The sequence below is a fragment of the Helianthus annuus genome, chromosome 15 (assembly GCF_002127325.2).
Source record: "Helianthus annuus cultivar XRQ/B chromosome 15, HanXRQr2.0-SUNRISE, whole genome shotgun sequence".
Classification (NCBI taxonomy): domain Eukaryota; kingdom Viridiplantae; phylum Streptophyta; class Magnoliopsida; order Asterales; family Asteraceae; genus Helianthus; species Helianthus annuus.
In genome coordinates, this window is record NC_035447.2 from 135,066,023 (window position 1) to 135,091,197 (window position 25,175).

Consider the following 25,175-nt stretch of genomic DNA (forward strand, 5'->3'; position numbering starts at 1 on the left):
CCTCACCACTGCTCAGGCTTAGAACGCAAACGACGTTATTACTGGTACGTTCCTTATGAACCATGTTTATGCTTCGTGTTTATTTGATACTGCCGCCGATAAAAGTTTTGTATCTTTAGAATTCGAATCTTTGCTTAAGTGTAAACGCTTTAAGTTGCCTAGATCATTCGGTGTCGAAGTCGCTAATGGTAAATCTGTCGCTGTCAATTCCGTCCTTTCAAAGTGTTCCTTGATTCTTAACGATCATATGTTTCGCATTGACCTCATACCTATGCAAATGGGTAGTTTCGACGTCATAGTAGGTATGGACTGGCTTAGGCGAGTTCATGCTGAAGTTGTTTGTTCTGAAAAGTTCATACGCCTTCCTCTTCCCAATGGTGATTCTCTACACTTCTATGGCGAGAAACCTTCTCAAGGTCTCAAGCTTATGTCGTGTATTCAAGCGAACAAGTGCTTGCGCAAGGGTACCTTCGCCTTTCTTGCCCACATTATGGAAAAGAAGGACAAAGGCCCAAGCATGATTGACGTTCCTGTTGTACGTGATTTTCCTGATGTGTTTCCCGATGATCTTCCTGGTCCGCTTCCTGCTCGTTCTATTGAGTTTCGAATCGATTTAGTGCCTGGTGCTACGCCTGTCGCAAAGTCTCCTTACCGTTTAGCACCCTCTGAGATGCAAGAGCTTTCGAGCCAACTTCAAGAGCTTCTTGATAAAGGCTTTAAACGCCCTAGTACTTCTCCTTGGGGCACTCCCGTTTTGTTCGTCAAAAAGAAAGATGGATCGTTTAGAATGTGTATTGACCTATGTTGTCAAAGACGCAAGGCGTAGGCGAGGCGCATCGGCCTCGCCCGGAGCCTAGGCGCAAAAAAGCGTGGGCTTTTTTAAGAAAAGCGCACATATAGAAAAAATATAAAAAATATGTTATGCTTTGAAAATAAATAAGATTTCACATATAAAATTAAAAAAACTATTAAATATGTCATTTATGATCATGGTTGGTAGCAAAAGTTCAGGATTTATATGTTGTAAGTTTTGGGTGTGTGAATAAAAGTCTCAAAAGGTGGTAAATACTTTGTCCCACATTGGTGTGGCAACAAAGTGAGTGGTTGTTTATAAGGTAAAGCCTTTACTACTCTATTGTAGCTTTATGACATGTTTTACTACAAGTCCTACCCGCGCGCAGGGGGGGTGCAAAAATGAGTTTCTGAGCTGGAATTTGGTTGAACTCGTGCGTGCCCGCACCTGCGGACACGAATGCAGCTCCGAAAAACCCGGGCCCGCGTGAGGCAGTTTTTTATACCCAGATTCGTTTTTTCCAGTTTTTTTTCGTTTTTTCCCTTTTTTTTGCGATGCGCCTCAGGCGTTTTGTGCGCCTTTCCTGCTCCTCAGACCGCTTTTTTCAAAAAAAAAAACCCATTTTTGCGCCTAGGCTGCCACCAGGCGCTATAGCTGCGCCTCGCTGCGCCCAGGCGCCTAGGCGCGTGCTTTTTGCGCTTTTGACAACATATGTATTGACTATCGTGAGCTCAACAAGCTTACTGCCAAGAACCGATATCCTCTTCCTCGCCTTGACGATCTCTTCGATCAATTACAAGGCGCGGCCCGTTTTTCAAAGATCGATCTCCGTTCTGGATATCATCAACTTCGAGTCCTCGAAAAAGATATACCCAAAACCGCATTTCGAACACATTATGGTCGTTACGAGTTTGTGGTCATGCCCTTTGGCTTGACCAACACACCTGCTGTCTTCATGGATTTGATGAACCGCGTGTGCAAAGCGTACTTAGACCGTTTCGTGATCATCCTCATCGACGATATTCTCCTCAACTCTAAGACTCAGGAAGAGCATGAGCGACACTTGCATCTTATCCTTCAGCTTTTACGCGCTGAACGTCTTTACGCCAAATTCTCCAAGTGTGAATTTTGGTTAAAAGAGGTTCAATTCCTTGGTCATACCGTCAACAAACTTGGTATTCACGTTGACCCTGCTAAAATCGAAGTTGTGAAGAACTGGATTGCACCTAAGTCTGCGTTTGAAATTCGTTCGTTTCTTGGTTTAGCTGGCTATTATGGTTGTTTCATTTCTAACTTCTCGAAGAACGCCATTCCTGTTACCTCCTTGACCCAAAAAGAGAAACCTTTTGCTCAAGGACATGTTGTGAAATGTTCCTATCCTAGCTCTTCCTGATGGTAATGACGACTTCGTCGTGTATTGCGATGCTTCAAACCTTGGCCTTGGTTGTGTCCTTATGCAACGAGACAAGGTTATCGCTTACGCATCAAGACAACTCAAAATACATGAGAAAAACTACACTACGCGCGACCTTGAACTTGGTGCAGATTTGGCGACACTACCTTTATAGTACTAAGTGTGTGGTCTTCACCGACCATAAGAGCCTTCAACACATCTTCAACCAAAAGGAACTGAACATGCGTCAACATCGTTGGGTAGAGTTGTTAAACGACTACGACTGCGAAATTCGCTACCATGCAGGTAAAGCGAATGTAGTAGCCGACGCACTTAGTCGTAAAACTCATGTTAAGGGTATTCGTTGTCTCCAACTCATTAATGATCTTCAAAGCCGCATTCGCGAAGCTCAATATGCCTCTATTAACGAGGGTAGTCTCTCTCTCGAGATACGAGGTGGTGTTGAAGAAGATCTTAAGTCTAAATCCGATGGTATCCTATACTATCTCAATCGCATCTGGATTCCTAATCGTAATAACCTTCGAGACTTTCTGATGAAGGAGGCACACAAATCGAGATATTCCATTCACCCTGGTGCTGATAAGATGTACCAAGATATGCGTACGTCCTATTGGTGGCCTGGAATGAAGAAAGATATCGCCACCTTCGTTGGTAAATGTCTCACTTGTTCAAAGGTTAAAGCTGAACATCAACGTCCCTCTGGCTTGCTCAAACAACCAGCAATTCCTGTCTAGAAATGGGAGAGTATTGCAATGGACTTTATCACCAAACTCCCTCGTATTTCTTCTGGTCATGATAGTAGTTGGGTGATCGTTGATCGATTGACCAAATCAGCTCATTTTCTCCCCATTCGTGAAGACTTCAAAGTCGAGAAATTGGCTAGAATCTACACTGACGAAATCATTTGTCGTCATGGTATCCCCATTGACATCATTTCTGATCGTAATGGTCGTTTTACGTCTCGTCTTTGGCAAACCTTTCAATCCGCTATGGGTACTATTCTAAACCTTAGCACCGCTTTCCATCCTCAGTCTGACGGTCAAACCGAGCGTACTATCCATACCTTAGAGGATATGCTTCGTTCATGCGTAATCGATTTTGGTGGTAACTGGGATATGCACTTGCCTTTGATCGAATTCTCGTACAACAACAGTTATCACCGAGTATTCAAGTGGCACCTTTAGAAGCATTGTATGGTCGCAAATGTCGTTTGCCTATTTGTTGGCACGAGATTGGTGAAGCTCAAATCACTGGTCCCGAACTCATACAAGAGACAAGGGACATGATTTTACAGGTTCGAGACAACTTGCTGAAAGCAAGGAGCCGACAAAAGAGTTACGCTGACAAGCGTCGCAAACCCTTGGAATTCGAGATAGGTGATTTTGTACTTCTCAAGGTATCCCCTTGGAAAGGGTAGTTCGTTTTGGTAAGAAAGGGAAACTCGCCCCTCGCTACGTAGGTCCTTTCAAGATTCTGAAAAGGATTGGCAATATTACGTATCGACTAAACCTACCCGAACAACTCAACAACGTTGATCCTGTCTTCCACGTTTCAAACTTAAAGAAATGTCTAGCCGAACAAGGACTTCAAGTTCCACTCGAAGATCTTCAAATCAACGAGACCTTGCACTTCGTGGAGAAACCTGTCGAAATCATGGATCGAGGAGTCAAGCAATTAAGGCGCAGTCGAATTCCTATCGTAAAGGTTCAATGGGAAAGAAAACGTGGCGCTGAATTTACTTGGGAACTCGAAAGTGACATGAAGGCTAAGTATCCGCATTTGTTCGTTGCATCTTCCTAAATTTCGGGATGAAATTTCCTAAAGGAGGGGAGACTGTAAAGCCTCGCTTTTCGCAGCATTCCATTTTTAGTAAGTGTGACACCTGTGTCACCACGACCATCAAACAAATACCAAGCCGATGAAATATTGTATTTCATACTTGGGATCGTGTATAAATATGTGTATCTTTTGCACATATCAATTCTTGTTCAATTTCAACCTCTACAACACTTTCTGGGGAATTATACGCAAACTAGTGCGTAAACGTACTCAGTTTAATGCGACAAATACTCCGGAAGACCATCATATACTTAACATACCTTAAATAACCTTTACATAACTTAGAAATAAGTTTTGAAGGCTTTGGTGTGGCAAAAACCAGTTAATTCGCTTACAGGGACTAAACTTGACAAACTGCGAAAGTATGCCAATTTGAACTGTAACAAACATTCCGGAACATGTCCATAAGTTAAACAAACCATAAATATCCTTTACATAGCTTAGAAATAGGCTTTGAGGGGTTTGGTATGCTAAAATAAACTTTTAGGTCATTCAGGGACTAAAAGTGTCAAAAAGTGCACAAGTTTGCACTTTCGCGCATAACATACATTCTGAATACATCCGAAGATCCAAAAATTTATGTAAGCATCCTTATATTATGCCTTAGTGTTTGGCATGAGAAAAATCCATTCATCGCGCAATTTGGATCGTTTTTCGCGCTTATGCGCATTCCGTCGTAATTAACCGAACATCGCGATCGTACGGCCAAACGAACCAAATCCGACATATTTTCGAGCATGTTTCATGTCCACAATGTTTAGGCATCATTTTAGGGCCTTAAAGTTGGCTTTACGGGCCTTAGAAGTGTCGGAAATGGCTTAAACACGCAACAGGGACCAAAACTGCCATTTTTGAAAGTATATGCAGATCAGACAGGCCCAGGCGGCCCGCCTGAGTTTTGTCCAATCCTGATGCGGGCCGCATGGCCCCTTCAGTAACAGAATTTTGTCTTTCTTGCACAACTTGGCCTTTCAAACAACCCAAAGGGCAATGCCCTTTCACCAAATCAGGAGCCAAGGGTCACATTAAGCCACCACAACTTTGTGACAAGTGTACGGCTTGGATCGTGGCACGATATTCAAGAAATGATCCTAACGGCTCCACTTTTCCTATAAATACCCCCCCCCTTTGATGTAAAACCCACACAAATCTGATCAAAATGCTCTAAGTTGATGCCATTGCTTCATACCTGAGCTCTTTGATCTAGATTAGCATTCGGGGACCCTCCGTAAGTATTCTTTCGTTCTTTTATTCGCTTTTCGAGTCCGAAAGTCAACGTTTCGTTGACTTTCTACATTGACCAGCCTATGGTCAACACGAAGTTCATGGAACTTCATAACATGAGCGTGATCACGATGGTTATAGTCCGTAGTAACTATACCTACTGATTACCACGTTATCTAGGCTCAGTGACGAGTCGTAGTTTCGGCCAAAATGTGCATTCTTGCATATTTTGTAACCAAACTACTCGTGAGCATCAAAGCCGTTTGTTTTGGTGCCAAACCTGTTTTCTAAACTTAGTTAAGCATGTCCTAACATGCTTAGCTCGTCACTTTTAGTTTAGTGCATATATAGGGTCGTAAGGTAAGCGATCTAAACCATCGCTTATACTTTCGAACCCGACCCATTTGGCCGATCATTAGGATCCGACCAAACACATTAGGTGACCATAGCTATAACCTTCCGAGGTTATACCTTATGGCCACGATGTTAGGCGTTCCAAACGCGTTCTACGCGAACGACGCGTTAAGGTAGCATAAGCTACCTAAACGGGTCGTAATGGGTCGTAAGCACTTAGGTTAGGTTTCATTTTAGTATGTAGGCTTTGATTAAACCATATTACACGAGTCTCCATACTCGTTTGGTTTACGAACCCGCATAATATCCGATCCTCCGATTTAGGTCCGGTATATTAACATAGTTACCTATATTAGGTGCCGTTGATATCCGTGACCTCTAGCGTTATTTGGTTGTTGTACAAGAACTTCAAAGCAATCTCAGGTGAGTACATAGTTCCCCTCTTTTACTGTTTTCAACTGTTTTGGGGTGAAGCATGTGTACGTATCTGTTATTTTCATGATTTCAAAGTATAATTGATTATATATGTTAGTATTTATCTTTTGACAAACTAAATGACTATCTATGGTTTAAACACTGATTTCTCAAAGATTACAAAAGTAATTGTTGGAATAGTACTTATTTTGTTCACCAGACCGATTGGTAGTATGATATAGCGCTATAGGACTAGACACCCCATTCCTGTTGTCATGGAATGTCTGAAACCAATTTGTTTCTCCATCCAAATAGGGATTTCCTTTGTGGTATCCTTATAGTCTCAAAGGTGTAGTTTGATGCACTAGGTCTGAATGAATTCTTAAATCGCACCTTTAAAGTATATTTTGATATACTCCCAAAAAGTATAGTTTGATATACTCTCATGTGTGGTATTGTACAGAACCAACATATGCATTTTATCAACAAACCAAAACATATTTTTAATATGTTATTTACAAATCCAAAGTATACTGTGAATATGCTACTATAAGGTTATTCGTTTAACCTTACATTATTTTACAAAACATAACTTTTGTTTATACATTACATGGTTTACATTTAACTTGAGTTATACAATAACCTTGGACTATTGGTTTAAACATGAACATGCTATATTGGGGGTTTGGTTGAGTAAGTGATTAAGTAACGAGGCGTGTGTAATATGATACAAGCATGGTGGATACGCCGCTGGTACTTCCTATATATAAGTGTTTGTGTGGTATTACATATCGTAGCGTTATTTGAATCATTTCAATTTGAGACATATGACATTTTATACTGTAGGTCCCTTTCCGGAAGATGACGAACCTAAACCTTGTTATACAAACCCACTAGCTAGTGCGGAATCCAAGCTAGCAAGCAAACCGGGATGAGACAAGTATAAACACAAACACACAAGGATTCACCGATTAACACCACTGTATTAATACGAATGAAGGTTCCGGTTACAAGCACAATGTTTACAAATCTAACTTGCAAACTCTCTAGTGTGTGTGTGTGTGTTTTGATAGAATGCTCTCAAACTCTCTCTATGTGTGCATCTATCTAACAAGTCTCTCAAGTCTCACTTGAATCTCTCGGGTATATCTTCCTTGTGCGGTTCTTGTCTACCACCGAAAACACTTGTCTGTTTTCTTGTTTTCCTTGTGTCCGCATCCCTTGTCTCTTTATCAGTGTGTATATATATGTCAACTTTATCCACCGAAATCATTCTTAACTTTGACCTACATTTGTGCGATTGGTTAAAGGGTTGGCCCAATGATGTATCAGCCCACATGAAGAGGCCCAATCACAACCATCTTTTACGTAAAGTTCATTCCAAACATTGTAAAGGCATTTGGTCAAAGTATATGACATCATCATGACATCATCATGATGATGTCATGATGATGTGTCAGCGGGAACAGGCTCGCGGCGCTCCGTGCTTCACGTGTCGAACTCTGGGACCCACGACGGAGGAATGTCGTGACGTCGGGCTTGAGCCGAAGCTAACCGGGTCGAACCAAAACGAGTTGAACCGAGCCAAGTCGCGTCCACATAATATGTATCAACAAACTCCCCCTTGGACGCTACTCGTGAGGTTCATCTTTCATGTCTTCTATGTCAGAGGATCTTCAAAGTCTTCACGTCTTCAAAGCAGAAAGTGTATCAACAAACTCCCCGTTTCATGAAGGAAGTGTGTTGACAAACTCCCCCTGAACATAAGCTCCCCCTTGAGTTATGCTCGTGACTGAGTTGACCATTAATGCTTGAGATCCTTGTGGTGTTGATGATGGTCAGCGGCAACTCGATCATCTTCATCACTTGAGTGCCTTCACGTCGTGTCTTCATTCCGAAGCTTGTCATCGACCATGTTCTCCTTGCCTTTAGAATCTGCACATGCAAGAAATCTAAACGCGTAATGAGAACAACTGCTTGGAATATAGTTAGCATAAACAAATGACACACGTATGACCATGTTCAAACAAACTACCGTCCGACAGCTTGAAAGATTAACAAATTTGTCAATTTTAATTTCCCACTTTCAAAACTTGCAAATTTCGACCGTTTATGAAGATTTAGTCAATTCGGGTTTCGTTCAGGTTTCAGGCAACGAAGACTCGAGTTCCAACATCGTACGATCGAAAATAAAATAGAAATAAAATCTTTTTGGCTTTTATAAAGTTTATATTAAAACACACCTAAAATCTTTTTGGTATTTTTGAATTTTTCAAATGTAAAGACTGAAAGCAGTAAATAAATATATACAGACATTCTTTTTGTGAGTTTCGAGGGTAAGAGAATCATATCAGTGTATGGTCATGCCAAAACACTCCTGTTGTTCAATTAATTAACATTAAGATAAGCATCCTATAACAATTATCGGTATTGTTGTCCACTTAAGCTCAACTTATCAGATGTAATTATGGCAAGGGGATACGTTAAGGTATGATTTATACTTACCGACCGGTGTTCATCCACATCACGACACATTCCCGTATCAAGGTATGCACGAGGGTTCATCTTACCGGTGAGTATACCGATTATCATCTGTTTGACCGTATATGATGTGAGATTCTCACTTATTTTGATTTGAAAACAAGCCCTATGTGATAGAATCACTTATTGATGAGGAACTTGATTTTCATATGCATGAGGGCACAGGTGCAAGTCCGTGAACAGGTCAGTACTTCCGTACAGCAGAGAGACGAACTTGACACCCGGATAAATGTGATATTTTATCACTTATTTGTTTACAAATAACACACTTTTCACGAGACATTGTTTTACAAACAACCTATCTTATACAAACTCATTTTACATGGTTATCCGTTTAACCATACATTATTCTCTTATTTATACATATCATCTAATCTTGTCGTTTTTCAATGATTTACAAGACAAAGCAAGTTACAAGGTTCATGACTAAACATTTTCTCAAACACAAGTCATGAATCCTATTTTCACCAAACCTATGTATCTCACAGGCATTTTTATGCTGACGTACCTATTTTTACACATGTTTCAGGTGCTGTCTTGAGATGATTGTTGATACATGCTACATTTAGGATGGACTCGTGCCTTAGCAACTTTAAAACTTGGAAGATCATAGTTGTACTTATTTGATTGTATTAGAACAATGAGATCATTAAATCAATAAAACAATATTTCAATTTCCATGTGTTATGAAACAATGATTCTGTTACAACACTCCCCGACATTTCCGCCACGTTTTGTTGTTCCACGTGGTCGGGGTGTGACAGTAAGATTGTAAACAATTCTCGTGTGATCGTAATTCTTAAAGCAATTCATTCATACAAGATACTTGGTTATTCAATCGCGAAAATTATAATCATTCGACGCTTCATTATAAATTTCACCCTTGTTATCTACTTTGTGACATTAAACTTTTGTAAACTTGTTCTTTTTACCAAGTAAACACTAGCATATCATGTCCATACTTCAAAAATACCATGCCACACCTTAATATATGTTAATTATATAATAAATGGCATCAAATAAACAAATATATATCATTTAACTAACAAAAATAAAATAAAAAGTGGACAGCCCCCCTTGGACTGGGTTTAGTGGCTTGTTTCAAGGTTAATGACCCACTAATCTTGTCCAAAGCCTAATCCATTGAAACCCTAATCCCTTTCCTATATAATGAACACTTCCCCATCCTTTATCCCACTTTTACAAGCCTCCAAACACTTCAAAAACCCTCCCAAACTCAGCTGAGTTTCAGCAACATTTCAGAAAGTTCCAGCCATAAAAAGTGAGTTTTAACTCAATTCTACTTCAATTTTCTTCTCATTTCTTTCTTGAAAACACTTTGATAACCTCTAGGAAGGTTCTCACAAGTTTGCTTGGGCAAATTAAGGTCAAACCTCACCATTTTTGAGGTCCAAAGTGCACTTAAATTCTGCTCATTTTTATCTTCATGTTTTGGAAGAAAACTCATGTTTTCTTCATACATTCCTATGTCCTTATGCCACTAATCAAGACTATGATTATGTGTACTTAAAAACAAGGTTGTAACATACAAATTCAGAGGTTTTAATCCTCTAAACTTTATGTTTTTAAAAGGGTTTTAACCCACAAGTGATGAACAAGTCTTGAACTTGAATATGTGTGATTATTTGGATAGCTTGGGCTATCCTACTTACAAATCCACACATCACTTGATGTTTTCCTTATTAGCTAGTGTGTATTTCATTTCCGTAATAATAATCCATTCAGGACCATCCTTGTTGTCTCATGACAACTTGTGCGTTGGTGAATACAAAAGAGGTTTTAAAATGGAAGATTTATCTTCCTACCTCTATGCATGACTTATATGATAATCTTTTTATACTTGATGGACTAAAACTTATAAATTATACTATATAGAATATATAACACTTATAGTAACCGAACCTTTGATGATAACCTATTGGTTATTTGTCAAAATACTAAGTTACATCATCTAAGAACTTAGTACTCGTGACAATTCTAATGGGTACCTTAACCCATGAAAACATTCCAACCCCTATGGGTTTCATAGTGTCAAAAACGAGTATTAGGTTCTAGATGGTTGTTTTCTCATATACTTACTTTCAATATACTTTAAATTCTGAATTCCTAATCTCCCGTTATCTTCCAAATACTCATACACCTACGTTTACTCTGTAGAAGGACTTGGTGTTTCATCCTCCAACAACCAACAAACTTCTCACGGATTAACAAGTGGAAGCTTGCAAAAGCGTGAGTACACTTGACCCATTTTCATTTTAACACTTTTGGGTGCAATATGTTAACCTTATCAAAAATCACAAATACTTTATTCTTTATGCAAATGCACGAAAACAATCCAAATACATGAATACTATGTTGTTATACTTGATGCATATACTTGGGTGATTCTTATGTGATAATATAGTCATTAGCTTTATACGAGCCTCCATTTAACATGTATAGCGCTATAGGATTAACGCACCACCTGTGAACGAGAGGTCATGTTAAATTTCATTCTTTATTGCGTAAACAAAGGGTTGACTAGAAATATTGCATGCCATGTTATGTTGATCTTGAATAACCTAAGTTGCCATGTGGATTCTTTTTAAAACTTTTATGCTTATACTTATACTTAAACTTGTGTACTCCCCAATACATTTTTGTGTTGAACTATATTTTGTTAACATGTTGCAAGTTGATGATGTTGAATATGATGAAATCTAGTAGGGACGACACTAGAAACGCACTTGAAATTACTAGAATTTGTACTTTAACTGTTGAACTTGTTTTGTTTTTGATGTTGTACTTGAATTTCATGTTGTACTTGACAATTTTATTATGATATGAAATCGATTTTGAATTAAATATGGTCGCAATAGTGTTATGTGTGATGAGCAATCTATCTTCGTCCCACTCCTATGATTCCGCCATTGGTTGGGGTGTGACAGTAATATGTCGTTTTGGCATTTTAATCATAAGGCTGATAATTTCATATAAAACAAATGTTGGGCCGTAATGTTGGTTTGGTTCGGCTTGATTTGGTTATTAGTCTCACCGGAAATCAAAATCAAAGTCGTTGGTTTATCTATTTTGTTAACCATCAGTTTTCGGTTAATCGGTTTAGTTTATTCGATTAGTTTCGGTTAATAATCAAAACCAAACTTTGACTAAGTTTTTTGCTTAAACCTACATGAAATAAAGGTATAAATACATGAAATGGAAACATAAAACATGAAATACATGGAATGGAGGTATAAAGACTAGAAATATATGCAAATATGAATGGGTTTTGTTCAATTCGGTTAATTAATGGTAGAAAATAAATCCGATGACCGATTTTCGGTTAATTTCAGTTTGCTTTCGTCGGTTTTGGTTCAGTTTTAGTTAATGATCAGTTATTGTTCACCTTTAATTAGTATCAAAGTGTGATAAAAGGTTAGGGTTTAAGTTCCATTATACATAAAAGTGTAGATTTAGATGTAGAATTAGACTGTGTTGCTGTTTGAGAGAGCACCACCATTTGAGGACCACGTGAAGGCCGAAGTGGTTCCATTCTCATGGGTGAACATCGGGCACACGACCCACCCTTCTTGAGCCTCGCCATGAGCATACCAGCATAAGCCTACACGAAAAAGTTTTATCTTAAAAAAACATACGTTAAATATGCAATATGATTGTTGCCAACGTTAAAAATATTAATGAGTTAATTGTTTTTAGAGACGTTTACGAACGATAACAAAATAACTTAATTAACTCTTTTTATAACTTATCTATAAATATCATCATCATCTTTATATTTTTTACACAACAAGCCAATCTTAATTAGTAAGTAATGGTTTTATAATAATAGATATTAATAGTATTAAGGATTAAATAAAATTGTGAGTAAAATGAGTGTGACCATGGTCCATAACATAGCTTGAAAAAACGAGAAAGGAGTGTGGTGATGTAGCGTTTGTTGGAATTGAGTGATTATCACTCATTGACTACAACACATGACCTTGATGGGTGAACGAGTAAGTCGTTTTAAAAATGGGGAGAATTTTCTTCACAAAAACCAGCCGAATTGTCTAAACCAAAGTGAATTTGACAGTTTAACAATTTTGTCGTTGGTTTGAAACTTAAAACTTACTATATAAATCACACCATACGTATTTATTACCATCTTATTTTTAATATATATGCAACTTTGTGTGTATTAATAAATCGGTGAACCATTTGTATCATTTTTAGAAATCTAATACAAACTGTTTTGGATGGTTGTGTCGGATTTGTGTTGTCATTTTCTAAAATTGTAGTTTAATGTTTAGTTTGATTTTTTTTTTGTCAAAACCGGTATTCTAGTAGAATTGAAGTGCATTATGGGTTTATTGTGTAGGGTTCAAATTATTGAAAAAATTATAAAATGATATTTTATCGAAAAGTTAACTTCATAGAACAGCCTCCTCACTAAAAATAAGGGTAGCAAACCAAACACAACTGAAGAGACTAAATCACAACATAATTACGGAACATCAAAATTACACCATTTCGACCAAACTATCGACTTGATACCTATTCTTCAGCCAGAGAAACCAAAGGGCCTTCACATCTCCAACAATATCCTCGAGCTTAAACTCCTAAAGAGAAAATTTTTATGTTCATTGCCTTCCATATCCGCTAGCAAGATATGATCACAATACCATGTAAAAAACTCTCTCTATCTCCCACGAAGCTTCAACAAGTCTCTAAGGTTGGAGGGTATGATTCAAACACTTTTAGGGTGTCTAAGTTTTCTCTACCCAATAATCTAATGTCATTTCAACTCCCCCCCCCCTTCACTACCCATTTTCTACTCAAACACTAGGAATGATTTAAACACCCCTCAATTAAAAAAATGATTGGTTATCTCTCTCCTCTCTCTCTCTCTCTCTCTCTCTCTCTCTCTCCTCTCCTATCTCCTCTCATCGGTGACTATACACCGAATGATCAACTCCCCACTCACCGATTTGTTACCGGCGAACAATCACCAATAGGTGATTCCAAATCCCCGAAGGGTTTACAGCATTCATACCGACCCCCTAACCGAAAACACGAAAATCTGGTTAACACGACACCAAGAGCTTATAGCTTGCAAAACCAAAGTACCCATTATGCAAGCTGAGAGAATATGGTCTATTGTTTCTGGACCAGACTCGCACAAAGTACAACTTGAATTCACTTGAATATTTCTTTTACTCAAAGCCACCGTGGAAAGTCGGTTCATCTCTGCTTGCCACGCAAAAGCAAGGGGATATTGGTTTTAACAGTCACTACAAAAAAGTGACCAGTAGGGACTAAATTATTAGAGACTGATGTTTGAGTCTCAAATACATCGTATCTGGGACTGATTTTCAGTTGCTGGTAGCATTGGGAACTAATTTTTACACAACATATTTTAGCGACTAATATTCAGTCGTTGATATTTAGGTACCTTATTTGAGACAAAATTTATGTCGCAAATATGTTTGCGCCATATATAATTTTGGAGGGATACTAAGTGGCTACTGAATTTCAATCTCAAATATATTTACTCTCTGGTGTATTATACATATGAAATTACTAGAGACTAATATTAAGTCTCCAACAGTCCATATATGTATAACATTTTAAGAAAATATATTATAGACCGAAGATTAGTCCTCATAATACTAAACAAACCATATCAGGTATTGAGATTAGAGACTTATATACAGTCTCTTGTATGTTGTGGTCAATTCAGACATTATTAAAGAACAATAAGAGGCTAAAAATCAATTTCTAAGATTAAAGGAGGTTAACTAACACAAGACTATTTATGAAACCTATCGACCGTTAGTAATTTTCGAAACAAGGAAATTCAATAATAAATTTTTTAAAATGTATATGCATTATAAGTTTAACATAATACATAATATTTCTAAGTCAAGTCTAACAAAATTGCACAAAAGAAGTTCAAATTTCATAAAATACAAAAACAAAAATAAAACGTTCGCTAGCATCCAAATCAACTTGCACCAGCATTGTATCAACAACTCGTTTATGCCCAAGTACCACAAGCCTCTAAAATAAGTTCCTTTGAAATCCAGTGTTATCACATGTCTGAAATGTATTATAGTCAGATTAGTTAACCCGATAAGACATAATTGCTTAAATATTACAAGAATTTGTAAATTTCGAGTATTAAACTATTAATATTCAACAAAAAGTTAAAAGTTTTTTTCGTGTTTAATAGATCGTGTTCATGTAAAACCGCAAAGGACCACCAATTGTGAAACCCAAAAAAAACCTACCTAGAACCAAGTGTTAACAAAAAAAAAAAAACAACAAAAAATGAAACATCATACATTTTAAGTCAATTGCTTGACTCAACTTATACATAATTAAATGAACTAAAAATCACCAAAATGACTAATAAATTTCGAGTTAAATGCCCGGATGATCCCTGTGGTTTTGTAAAATAACATATATAGTCCCCGACTTTTGGAAATTACACCAGTGGTCCCTGTGGTTTGAAAGTTTGTTACTCGGATAGTCCCTGAAGTGGATGGGGTTAGTTTTCTCCGTTAAGTCCATATGAAATTACTTATTTACCCCTTGCTTTTATGAAAATATAAAAAATCACACACACACACACACATATATAAACACTCACTCTATCTAAACACACACACACACACACTGACTCTCTCTATCTGTATCTCTCTCTCAGGAAAAGCCCCGCCACCACCTACCGTCACCAGCACCACCACTGCCACCACCCTCACACCACCATCCAACCCACACCACCACCTGCCACCACCCACCCTCACACCACCACCTACCCCACACCACTACCACCTACTTCAAATCCGGCAATCACCATCCCCGACGTAGTCATCACCACTACCAACACAAATCTGGTAACCCCGCACCACTGGTTTGTCGAGATCTGAAGCCAGGTTTGAATATGGGGGTTTAGGGCTTCAATTTTGGGTTTGAATTTGGGGTTTTGATACTTTGATTTCGAATTACAACGATCATAATTACTTTGATATTTGTTTGATTGGAATTCATTGATATGGTTTGAATTTGGGGGTTTCATACGGTGGTTGTGGTGGTCGAGTGAAGGTGGTGGTTGTGGTGGTCAAATGAAGGCGGTGGTGGTGGGGGTGTTTGCAGATGAATGTGGTGGTGGTGAGGGTGTTTGCAGGTGAAGATGGGGGAGATGACGGAGAAGAACGAGGTGGTTCTAGTGGTTGAGTGAAGGCGGTTGTGGGTTTAGGTTGGAGGTGGTGCGACAGTAGTGGGTTCAGGTTGGAGGTGGTGCAGCCGTGGTGGGTTCAGGTTAGAGGTGGTGGGTTCAAGGTTGGGGTGGGTAGCTATGGTGGATGTGGAAGTGGGTGGCTACGGTGATGGTGGCCAGTTGTTTATAAGGGAGGGGTGAATAAAATGGGCCCACACTTTTATTAATCTATAATGATTTTTTTAAGGGATGGTAAATAAGTAATTTCAGATGGACTTAGCGGAGAAAACTAACCCCCATCCACTCTAGGGACTATCCGAGTAACAAACTGTCAAACCACAGGGACAAACCGGTGTAATTTTCAAAAGTTGGAGACTATAGGTGTTGTTTTATAAAACCACAGGGACCATCCGGGCATTTTACTCATAAATTTCCTTAAAATATAAAAGTAACTAAAATAAGACATATGGCTTAATCTCTGAATCCAAACTGAAACAGAACCGGATGATGTACCAGCCAAATTTGACAAAATTCTATTGAATACTACAATTCTACCATTATCTGTAAGCATAATATATATGGATACTGTTAGAATAAGGTGAAACAATTCTACTTTTACGTGTATAAGACTAGTATTTGTAAAATTTAAAAATCAAAACTCTTATGGAATTTATTGGTTGAACATTACAAATCATTATCGTCAGACTCAACATTTTCAATCTCACGATTATCAGTGTCTGGATCATCCAGATTTAACTCCGAACCAAAATCTTCCATACTGCAGTCAGAATCATCTATATCTTCGTCAATAAAATCATCTATAGTATCACTAGGACCTTGAACATCAACATTTTCAACAATTTCTTCTGCTATATCTTCACGAAGAAGGTTGACATCTTCTAACAAATCTTCAACATTCTTGTCTTCTGGAATATCCCACAAGTGCCTATGGGAAAATCTTTTAATGATTTTCCTTTGTGAATTTGGTTTAAATGGATCATCTATATAAAATACTTGTTTAGCCTGGTATGCAAGAATGAAAGGATCTTCCTAATAAGCATTACGGGATGTGTCTATGCTAATGAAATGAGGTTCATATTTCACGTGCTTTCTTCGACGATCAGTATCAAACCATGTGCATTTGAATAGAATAACACGAAAATCTTTTATGAATGATAATTCAATGACTTCGTCAACATATCCATAATAATCATCTTCGACATCATTATGAACGTCGGGGACCATAACTCCACAATTTTGCGTTCTCTTGCAGTTATCTCTTGACTTATCTCAAGTGTATTCTTTAGCCAAGAGTCACCTTGGTTTTATAGTGAGCCTTGAGTCTAAACAGTTTCACATAATTAAAGCCGGAAAATAAATTGTATTGTACGTCTTCAATGCTCTTTATTATGTGTTTTGAATTCCAATTCAAAACTGATTGACTGGTCTATATCAACTTGCAAGCTTGAAATTGTTCAGCTGCTGCACACTGGGAAGTTGCTGCAAAATTGTGTGTGCGCCATTTCACGAAACACAGGCGATCGAACCCGAATGTCCACATCATCCGCAAGCCTCACATACTCACCGTATAAAGCCCTTTTCATACGCCATGTGCGACTGTGCGAGCCACCATCTGGAACTCGAGAGTAACTCTCAAGCAACTCACGGTAATGCAAAGTGTGCCACATTGTGCTTATTTGTCCACGCCACACTTCAGTTAAGGGTGTTTCGCATCCTTAGCGAATCCACTGGTGTGGGTTACAGGAGACAATAAGGAAAGGGGGCTTCCTTATATAAGTCATTCCCTTTTGCTTACCTTCTACAGACAAGCTCCACTTTCCCCATTTTTTCCATTCCCCCTTTTCAAGTCCCAACTTCGAGTATCGATATCATATTCATCTTAGTTTCGATTTGGAAGTGGCTTGATTCGTTGTAAGCCTCTTACAACAAAGAACACAAACCCACAAAATAGTACTTATATTAACCGAAGTATAATATAAATATATTTGTCCAAAATTTGAGGAAAATACACATTAATACTTAGTGAAACTAATTTTCCCAATATGGTATTCGGTCCCATAAGATCTTAGCTAAGGCGAGAAGTTTCCCTCATTTTAAAGAAAACTTTGTGAAGAGCAGGAGTGCTCGGGAGAGGGATGCGGGATGTAGAGGTCTCGGAGGCTGCAAGAGCCTCGCCCTGCCTGTTATGGGGTCGGAGAACGAGAGAGCTCATCGTGGGCGGATCCAACCCTGTTTTGTGTGTTCCCATGAACCAATTCGAATTAGAAAAAAATAGGAAAAAAATAGAAAAAAATAGTGAAAATTAATAAGAATCTACTAAAAGAAACCAAACAAAATAGAATACGCGATTAGCAATCATTACAATTCCAGACTCATAGCACGCTCACAGTGCCATGTGAGTATATTTATTGGCATCTCGTTTAATTAATATTTAACAATGACATTTTTATTATTTAAGTGAGTGCGGTATATGCTTATTGCCATATGCATTTGGTATATACATATAAAGGATTTTAAAATTAGTAGCAACCAATAAAATGAGAACTCTGTATTACTAGTATACTTTTACATAATCAAGATTCAAGATATCCTCTCTTTCTATGGCTTTTTTGACGATTTAGCAAATTGGGTTGATTAGATGGGTGGGCCTAATACTTTTTACGGCCCTTCTCCATTTTTTTCCCTGTCGTTTAATAGATCTTAGTCATCTTACTTTTGACGCATAATTTTATCTACTACTATAATAATTGACAAGAATTTTGAGTGTTTAGTAGATTATAATAACATATTATACAATATATTAATAATGTTCATATAGTTGTATTTGATACTAATGTTAGCAATATTTAAAATGCAAATAGGTTAAGGGATGTAATATTGACTCCGCAGAAGCGAGAAGAAGGGATCGGAGGAGGGTGGGGGGCGGCGGTAATTAGAGATCCCGGTCTCTTGATACCATGCTAGGGTTTAATGTTAATGGCTTTGTTGCCTCCTCTATTCTCATTCCTCAAATATATATAGACATGTACAAAACCCTAGAATTAATTACAATTGACATAATTATGGAAATTTAATATTGACTCCTATTAGGATGTAATGGATCTATCATGTTTAAAGCATATGATCTGTGTTCACAAATGTAGACCATGATCAAGTACATTAAAAGGGAAGCTGGGCTGAAACACATGACGCCTCGTTTCGACACCAAGTATGGATGACATATTATCTGACGAAAAAACCTGAAACATTCGCAATGGGTATTTGGTTTTGAAACCAAACATATTAATTTTTATACAAACAAAAAATATATATATAATAGTATGTGGAAGTTTTCAGAAACTTAAGGTTTATAAAATTAGAGAATTTTCAAAAGTGAGGTTGTGTATATGACATTTAATTTCGATTTTGAGGCGAGTTGGGATTGAGGCCGGGTAATAGACATCCCAACTGATAACTTCAAACGACATAAAAGTTTAAACGGGTATACTCGTAAATCTGGCAAATAATGAGTAACAGGTAATCGGCGAGTATCAGCTTTAGAATGAGATACGGTTATCTAATTGGGCATGAGACACAAATTAGCAATACTCGCCCATACCATCCCTACGCCCAAATAAGGCATTTTGAGTGATTGAGGATGGAACTCACTTCAAGTATTGGTAAAATTTATCTATTGATGGATCAATTTTAAAACACAAAATGTTAAAATTTAGTTATAATATTTGAAAGTAATTGTGGCAGAAAGTTTTATAGATAAACATAGGCTTGTAAGGAGTTTGACTTTCGGCATAACAAAAGTGAGTACATAATATTTCCACAAAGAAACACAACTCAAAATGAGATTTCAAAATGCTTTTTGACTTTGTGTTATGTGAATCTGAGTACATAATATTTCCACAAAGAAACACACCTATTTCAAAGTGCTTTTGACTTGTGTGAATCTCTATAGTACTACATGCCTATGTTTTGAAAAATCTTTAATATCTTTCACTTTTAACTCTAATTCTTCATTTTATCATTTCTTTTTTCATCAATGATGGACATAAACCTGCATAATCCAACAGAAAGTAAATTAAGTACCATATTCAAGGTTTTCTTATGTAAAAGGCTTCATATTTGCAAGTAAGCAAGCATACAAACCATATATACTTGAATAGTTTAATGGTATTCACTCTCACACATACTACTTCATCTACATTAGATGACAATCGCGGAGCTGACTTCACCAACATCGATAAATCTTATTTGTCATTAATAGGAGTCAATATTAATGTTAATGGCTTTGTTGCCTCCTCTATTCTCATTCCTCAAATATATATAGACATGTACAAAACCCTAGAATTAATTACAATTAACATAATTATGGAAATCTAATATTGACTCCTATTAGTCATCTCTACATAAGCCTACCCGTTTAGCTTATAGTATTTTAGTACTTTACTTTCTACACCTTACCCTTTAAGATTTTTTTTATTGGTAATGCTCACTACATTTTTAATAGTTTTCTGTTTGTCACCCTTGATACACATGATTATCTTTGTGACAAGAGGGTTTGTTTTTTTTCTATGAAATATTGACAGTCACATCCGCGTTTGTTCATAGATCTCACCTAACAAACTTACGCTATTGAATCCTTCTCCAGAGTGGCGGACCCAGAAATTATTTGCTAGTAGGGCTGTAAACGAACCGAACGAACACGAACAAGGCTTTGTTCGTGTTCGTTCTTTAAGGAAATAAACGTGTTCACGAACGGTTCATGAACACTTACCGAACGAGATTTTATGTTCGTGTTCGTTCATTAAGGAAATGAGCGTGTTCGCGAACGGTTCACGAACACAAATAAATTTGGCGAACGCGACGCGACGAAGGATAAAAGAAAGATGGCCCAGAGAGTAGCACTCGAACTTAAATCCCTTATTGTGGAACGGAGGTCGATCGTATTCGCCAATGTAAATAATGAGAAATGAAAGGGAAATGATGCATAAACAAGGTGAAAGTGGGTTTCCTAGTTTAATTGTTATGGTAATAAAATAAATAAAAGTTTAATAATATAAAAACTACATATAAAATATAAGAAAGTACAAAGATATTCAATTAAAACACAAACATACGAACATAAACGAACGCAAATCAACAAATGTTCACGAACACGTTCACGAGCACCTTACCGAACGTTCACGAACACAATCGAACGAACGAGACCTCTGTTCATGTTCGTTCATTTAACTAATCGAACGAAATTTCTTGTTCATGTTCGTTCGTTTATTAAACGAACGAACATAAACGAACTTCCCGCCAAACGGTTCACGAACTGTTAGCTGAACGTTCGGTTCGTTTACAGCCCTATTTGCTAGGGGTACGGATGAGACATTCAACTATATCTTCAAGGAGTACGGTCGGGTTTTTTTGCCTAAAAAATACACTAATTTTTTTCAAGGTGTGCGGCCGCCCACCCACAATTGTGGATAGTTCCGCCACTGCTTCTCCATACACCAAGTAATTTCTATACTATATTTACTCCCTTATAATTTTAGTGACACTTATACATTGAGATAATGTACATCCTAAACATCTTTAATGTGATAATGGCTATGGGGAAGGTTCATTTGAGAAGAAATTTAATCTGAGAAGAAAAAGAAGAAAATGCATATTGGTAAAATACTATTTCATTTATAACACATATCATTAATTTTTCTCTCGTTAATTAATTAGTCAACTAATCATTAATTATCCTACATATAATCTACAAAACCTACACATATCAAAATTTTCCTACATATACCCTACACATTATAGAATTTTATCATACATAATCGAAATTTACCCTACACACCTCGAAATATATCCTACACAACTCGTAATTTATCCTACACAACTAGTGATTTATTCTACACTTTAAATTAAGTTGTTTTTTTAATTTGGAAAAAGTATATATATATTTTGAAAAGCAGTTACAAATTTAATTTACTTAGCTATTAGGCTGTAGGGTATGGGAACGTCCTCCACCCCGTTGAGCTCCGGCGACGCCGGCACACCACGCCACCCGCCTCCCGTCCCGTCCTCAGCGGCAGCATCTGGACGTTGGCGACGAAGCAAATCTGGTGGGCCCCCTTTGTTTGTGTTTGTAATCAAATACAGTTCTGTTGATGAAATCAAGATGAGTTTTTAATATCTGAATCTTTAGTTGATGGGTTTGTAATCTTCATTCTCTATTTTCACCATTACATATTGTATGATTTCACTATTGATTTCTTGTTCAAGAACCCTAAAAATCCGATTTTTATTGATGGGTTTAGTGTCTTTAGCCCTAATTCGAAAAGGGTTTTGGATTTAACCTGATTCTTGGATTTTGGGAGGTGGGTTTGTCATCTAATCAAGAATTTGGTACTGAAAAAATTAGGGGGTTTGTGTTTGAAAGTTGAATGTATCACCTTCAATTTATTTCAAGAAACTAAATCATATTAATATTTTGATTTGTTTTGATTAAGTAGGGTTTTCTTGAGTAGAGGTTGAATATATACTAGTAGAGTTTTTTTAGGTATTCCTTAAAGCGGATACTACGGATGACCTCAACTCTCTCTATTCGGAGCTTGTGTCCTCGATATTAGCCGACGGTAGCCCCAGTGGCGGACCTAAATTGTCTTCTGTAAACGCGGTTTGGGTTGGTGAAAACTTTTCTCTCAAACCATGTTTCAAGCAGGTTGTGGACACCGTTTATAGAGCCGCTTAGAAACAAGTCGATTTCCAAAAGGTTAGTTTCTAATGTTTTTCAAGCCAACTCTTTCTTAACTCAATATATTAGTAGAGTTTTTCTAGGTATTGTTTGATATCAATCTTGGTTATTTTGTTCACAAACGAGGCTTAGATCGTTACTAAAGCTATTAAACTTGTTTTTTATATTATGCTAATATATTATTGAGTATGTACTCTATTTTTTGGTTTAATGAAGGCAGACGAGGTAGCCGATGAAGTGAATTCATGGGCCAAAGAGCAAACACATGGCCTTATCAAGGAAGTCATTACTGATAAAGAAGTTACTGAAGACACAATGCTCATCCTTGCAAATGCTATCTACTTCAAGGGAACATGGACTCAGCAGTTTGAAACCTCATTGACTGAAGAAGGTGACTTTCACCTCCTCAATGGCAATAAAGTTAAAGTTCCCTTTATGACCAACTACGAAAATCAATTCGTACATGAATATGATGATTTCAAAGTATTGGGTCTTCCTTATTCTCAAGGTCCAGATAAGCGTAAGTTCACAATGTACTTTTACCTCAGTGATGCAAAAGACGGGCTTCCGTCTTTAATAAATAAAATCGGTTCCATACCCAACTTTTTTTACCATCACATTCCACGAGAAAAGGTAAGAGTCGGGGAGTTTTTTATACCAAAATTTAAGATAGAATTCGGGTTTGAAGCTTCTGATATGTTGAAGAAATTAGGCCTTAAACTCCCTTTCGAGTTTGGACCTCGAATCACCGAAATAGTGGACTCACCAAACGTTTATGTTTCGAGTGTCATCCATAAATCTGTTATGGAGGTGAATGAAGAAGGTACAGAAGCTGCAGCGGTCACTGTAGTTACATTTGATATTGGATGTCCACTCAGGAAAATTATGATTAAAGATTGGGTAGATTTTGTGGCGGATCACCCATTCTTGTTTGTGATTAGAGAAAAGATGTAACCGGAGTTGTGTTGTTTATGGGACAGGTGATTCACCCTATTTAGAAGTATCGAGTGTCCTTGTCTTTTGTTTATGGACAGTTACATTACTTTTTGTGTTTGCGAACTAACAACTTGATATTGGGGTTTTATATATCGGGTAAAGTTCTTGTACAAATAATCTTAACATACTAAACATACAAATTGAAGGAAAACTCAAAAAGACAAGGTGCCATTTTTGTAATTATCAATAAGTATCAAAGTTACTCTACAAATACCTCTAAAAAAACCTAACCACTCCCCCCACCCCCAAAAAAAACCTAAACCCCCCACCCCCCCACCCCCCAAAAACCTAAAAAAAAACTACCCCCACCCCACCCCCCAAAAACCTAAAAAAAAACCTAACCCCCCCCACCCCAAAAACCTAACCCCCCCCCCCCCCAAGCTAAAATGCTAAAAACTAAACCCCCCAAAAAACCTAAAAAAAAACCTAACCCTCCCCCCCCCCCACCCCCAAAAACCTAAAAAAACCTAACCCCCCCCCCCCCACCCCCACCCCCAAAAACCTAAAAAAACCTAACCCCCCACCCCCAAAAACCTAAAAAAAACCTAACCCCCCCCTCCCAAGCTAAAATGCTAAAAACTAAACCCCCAAAAAACCTAAAAAATCTAAAAAAATAAAAAAAAAAAACACAAATTATTTTATTTTATTTTTTTAACATTTTTTATTAAAAAATCGCTACTTTTAGTAGCAGCAACAAATTTTTTTTTTTTTTTTTTTTTTTTTTTTTGCTAACGAAATGTAGCGATTTTTTAATAAAAAATATTAAAAAAAATTGTGTTTTTTTAGGTATTTTTTGTTGTAACTTTGATAGTTGGTGGTAATTACAAAAATGTCACCTTATCTTTTTGGGTTTTCCTTCAATTTGTATGTTTAGTATGTTAAGATTATTTGTATTTGATCTTTTGCCTTTATATATCTACTGGACATTGGACTAATACTTTACATGTTGGTTTATATAGTGCTATACAAGATCTTGATTTGTCAAGTTCACTGCGCTCTTATATCCTAATTCATTCAAGATCTTGATTTGTTATGTTTTTGTCAAGTTCATTTGTTAAATGTTAAAAAAAAAGTAGAAGATTAAAAAAAAAACATAAAAGTGGTGGGGAGAACTATGACTAGGACCATCCTCCATACCCTCTAGTTTTGTGGGATGGACCATCCTTGGGAGGACTATGATGTGGCGCCTACGTGGCGGATCATCCTCCCTTAGAGGACCATCACCATACCATCTAGCCTAAAAGGGGAAGAATACAAATTAATGATTTATGTAAGTTTACCAATATACCCTTATATTAAAACTAAATGCAAATATTAAATGAAGTAAAATGAAACATTCTTATTGGTTGAAATTTCTTCTTTTTTCTTCTTACAAAAAAATTCTTCTCATTTGAACCCTTCATTAATCGCTATCACTCTTTAGTCCTTTGGAATACCCTAACCTTTTGCTGTTGCTTATATTAGTGTGTAGAATTGCCTATTTTTGGCCCAATGTTTAAATTTTTAAGCCTTTTTCATGTTGAAATTAATTGGGTAATGAATTTTTTTTGATGTCCTACAAAGTCCGACCAGTTTGGTACACCCATTGGTAAAATGTCACCCACACCTTCAATTGCAGACGACG

The 25,175-nt window shown here is 37.3% G+C and overlaps 1 pseudogene; it reads left to right on the forward strand.

The window, feature by feature from the left end:
* The first annotated feature begins 21,407 nt into the window (after positions 1 to 21,407).
* LOC110914254 lies at positions 21,408 to 23,628 on the forward strand (annotated as a pseudogene).
* Positions 23,629 to 25,175: the final 1,547 nt, after the last annotated feature.